This window comes from Delphinus delphis, chromosome 3 (genome assembly GCF_949987515.2).
Source record: "Delphinus delphis chromosome 3, mDelDel1.2, whole genome shotgun sequence".
Classification (NCBI taxonomy): domain Eukaryota; kingdom Metazoa; phylum Chordata; class Mammalia; order Artiodactyla; family Delphinidae; genus Delphinus; species Delphinus delphis.
The window spans coordinates 117,709,920-117,714,629 of NC_082685.1; positions in this window are offsets into that span (position 1 = coordinate 117,709,920).

The window sequence follows — 4,710 nt, forward strand, 5'->3', positions numbered from 1 at the left end:
GGATCAGCAGTTGTAAGACTGTTGCGCTGCTCCAGCTATAACTTTGCAGATGTTCTCCAAAGACCACCTGAACACTAGGCAGTCATCAATTTATGAAAGGATTGTGTTCCCAAATTCACACTGATTGTTTTAAATTGGGAATATACTTTTCTTCAAACATACATATGATTGTTAAAAATTGAGGCATTGAACTCTTACCTATCTATATACCCAGGTAACTAACCAGATCAAGGTATAGCACCCCAAAGGCTCCCACATGCCCCATCCCAGCCAATAACCACCTCTCAGAGGTAACCTCTCTTCTGAATTCTATCACCAGAGATTAGTTTATAATACAGTAGCATTTTTATTGATATAGAACAGACATATGTTAAGTGTATACAATGAACCCAACAGCACAGTGAAATAAATATTTATATAGCCATGTAACTACCATCCAGAGCAATGTATGGAACATTTTCATACCCTAGAAGGCTCCCTCATACCCCTTCCCAGTTAATAACTGGCTTTCCGAAGTTAAACCCTATTCTTAGATCACCACTGTTTAATCTTGCCTGATTTGGGGCTTTGTACAGAATTGTGCAGTATGTGCTCTGGTCTGGCTTTTGTTCAACATTGTGTTGTGTTTTGCATGTAACAGCAATTCACTCTTCTTTAAAACTGCTCTGTAGTATTCTATGACTATACCACAATTTCTCATTTCTACCACTCTACTGTTGACAGACATCTGAGTTATTGCTAGCTTGGGGCTATTATGAGTAAAGCTGCTATGAACATTCTTGTACACACCTTTTGGTAAACACCTGTACTCATTTCAATAAGAGGTACAAGTGTAGAAGAGCATATAGTAGGAGGATTTGACCTAATCTGAAAAGGCCAGGAAATTACTGCACTGCAATGCCTTCTGGGTGATAATGTTTTTCTGAATCTCAAACCTGGAGGCCAGGGATACATTCCTACATCTAGGACCTTAGTGGGGACCCTTCCTGTCTTTCTTCTCAGCTCTGGAAGCATTAAGGTTACAAGTGTTCTGGCACTGGCTGTCATGTGCATATCTGGCCTGTTCGTAAGTAAGATAAATCCCTGACTACACTCACAATTAGGACAACTACTAATCTGTAGGTGATATTTGTTTCCTCTTTGGCTGTCAGCATCCAAATCCTTTCATACTCTGGGGAATTCCCCAAGTGATGAATCTCAGTAGGAAGCCGGGTCTGCCTGCTGAAGCTCAAAAGGCCCTTCCCATCCCAGTCTCCTTCGCAATTAGAGCATGGCAAGGGACCTAGCTTCCACCAATCCATCCCTCAGTCTGAATCATCTGAGTCACGCTTCCAAGGATGGCAGGGCTGGTAGTGCATTTGGCACACAGCGGGCAGCAGGAGCAGGAGAGCTGTTTTCACCAGATTGGATTTTAGGTGTGATTTTGGGCATTTTTCCTGCTGCATAGCCTCCAACTCAGTTTTCCAGGTCTCCCAGCAATTCTGTAAGCTAGACAGTAGATAGTAATAAATCCCTCTTCTTAAATCAACCAGCTTTGGTTTTTGTGGCTTATGACTGAGAACACTGACTGCTAAATCCTCCTACTAAAATTCCCCCATAAATAATGATTACAAATATAGATTGTTTTAATTGGTAGCACAAAATGGTGTTTTGTGTAAAAAGAGCAACCTTGTACACTGCTTACAATTCAAATGGTCTTGATAAACGCCTATTATGGGTCTAATATCTTGCAATAACTTTAGTTTCTCCAAAGCAGTTAAGTGGTAGGGTTATTCATTAAACAAATTACGAGGCAAACAGAATTGTCATGAAATACATACCTGGGGCTTCCCTGGTGGCACAGTGGTTGAGAGTCCGCCTGCCGATGCAGGGGACACAGGTTCGCGCCCTGGTCCGGGAAGATCCCACATGCCGCGGAGCGGTCGGGCCCGTGAGCCATGGCCGCTGGGCCTGCGCGTCCGGAGCCTGTGCTCCGCAACGGGAGAGGCCACAACAGTGAGAGGCCCGCGTACCGAAGGAAAAAAAAAAAAAAAACATACCTGGAAGTGGGGTGCGTGATGAAGTTCTTATATCTGGGGGCCTTTTTTCTACTTTATAAAGAAGAAAGGAAGGGGCCAAATCTGTACTCCATTAATTGGAAAATTCCTCCCGTTCCCCAGTGGCCTGCTCTTTGCTCCTTTCACACTGGCACATGCTGTGGCTTCCAAGTCAATCAGCTGAAATGGAAATATTCTTTGTATGTATCAAGGCCATTCTGGCTGTACCAGAATATACAGACCTCCGAAGAAGCCCTGATTATATAGTAAATATGCTATTTTTATTATATTTTATAAATATGCTGTTTTTTATTATTATCAAGTTATTAATAATGAACTAAAGAAAATTTCTTATTGATAACATTATCAGAACAAAAATATAAATAAATGTAAGGATTTTTCAGAGATTTATGGTTTATGAAATTATTTCAGGTAATTTTTGTTTGTTTTGCTGTGCCACATGCCTGTGGGATCTTAGTTCCCCCACCAGGGACTGAAGCACTGGAAGCTCGGAGTCTTAACCACTGGAGGGCCAGGGAAGTTCCCACCTTAGGTACTTTTACCTCATCTAATCCCATTGCTCAAAGGAGTTAAGTGACTTAGGCGCCTGAGGCCACACAGCTTGAATCTAGACCTAACTCCCATTCCTTGCTTTTTCCGCCATACAACATGAACATCAGTAACTAAAACAATGATAATATAACTGCATTAAAATGAAATAAATAGAAAACATAAAAACTATAAACTCAGAAAAATTAGTCTAGTTTTATTGAAACACAAAACACAACGTACTATATAATACTCATTTTGTAAATACCAAAACTTTCTGTATATAATATGCTTATACAAATACATACCTGTGTAAGATGAGAATGGAAGGATATGATCTCAAATGTTAACAGCGACTATCTCCAAGGGCAGAATTATGGGCAATTTTATTTGTGTGAGCTAGGAAGAGTTCATTTTCTAAATTTTTCTGCAATAAATGCATTACCTACACACTTTCAAAAACAGCCCTTTATTATTATCAAAGTCATTTTGATATTCTACCTTTAAAACAGCCAATTCATTATCTAACTTAGTGAAAAGTACAGTTTGAATTGAATATCTAGCCACCACTAATCGAGCAAGCATCTTCCTGATATTTTACAAACATTATTCCACTTAATTTTGATAACAGTTTCATCAGGTAGTAATATTATCCCGTCACAGATAAGGAGGCTAAAGCTTAGGTTCAAGATCACACAGGAAATAAAGGAGTCTTTGTTGTGGTGAGTTTGAAGTCCACCTTGCCCTTCTGCTGGGCTCCTCCTACCTTCCTTCTAAGCCTGGCTTGTCTAATGTAGGAGAGCCGCTCTACCACATGCTGGTGCAGCCTCCCAGATACTCTTCTTTGAAAACACTTATGGTATTAAAGTAGACCATTTAAAACTGATTACATGTATTATAAAAAGACTGGAAGGGACTTCCCTGGTGGCGCAGTGGTTAAGAATCCGCCTGCCAATGCAGGGGACACAGGTTCGAGCCCTGTTCCAGGAAGATCCTACATGTAGCTGAGCAACTAAGCCCGTGAGCCACAACTACTGAGCCCGCGTGCCTAGAGCCCGTGCTCCGCAACAAGAGAAGCCACCGCAATGAGAAGCCCGCACACCGCAACGAAGAGTAGCTCCTGCTCGCCGCAACTAGAGAAAGCCCGTGTGCTGCAATGAAGACCCAACGCAGTCAAAAATAAACAAATACATAAAATAAAATAAAATAAAAATAAAAAAATAAAAAGTCTGGAAGTATATGCTCAGTATATATCACCAGTATATATATATCACCAGGTATGTATATATCACCAGGGTGGCAGGACTTCCATTTTCTATGCTTTTGTATCTATTCAGTATTTTTCTTCAAAAAATTTGTTTTTTTAAAAAAATTGAGTCAGAAAAAATTATAGATTTTTCCTATATTGTCTATCTTTTGAACATTGGTGCATCTCAGTATCAGGGTCTCTACACAAACCATTTATAGAAAAGCACATAAGAAAAATGCATACTTCATCACCAATCCTTTATCTTCTTATTCAGATCCTCCTGTTAGACAGTAACCTCAGGATCTCTACCTGTTTTACTGACTACCATATCTTCAGTGCTAGAACATCTGGCCAATGAAAGCATTTGGCACATAACTGACAAATGAATGAGTGAAGGATATATACTTTTCTCTTTTCAAGTTTTAGATATGCTGATATCTTCTCATATTAAGTTTCAAAATAGAATACATGTTAAAAGTCAGGTGAGAAAAAAAATGTACAGGGAACTATCTTTTTCTGAATCTCACAACTTGCTAAAGGTGGCTGTTATGGGTTGAACTGTGTCCTCTCCAAAGAAGATGGGTTGAAGTCCTAACCTCTGGGACCTCAGAATGTGACATTATTTGGACATAGGGTCTTTGCAGGTGTAATTAGTTAAGGTGAGGTCATACTAGAGAGGGTGGGTCCCTGATCCAATATGACTGGTGTCCTTATAAGAACATAGCCTTGTTAAGACAGAGGCACAGGGAGAAGGCCACATGAAGACAGAGGATTGGGGCGATATGTATACAAGCTAAGGAATGTCAAAGACTGCCAGCCCAAACCACCAGAAGCTGGGAAGGATTCTCCTACAGGCTTCAAGGGAGGCTGGCCCTG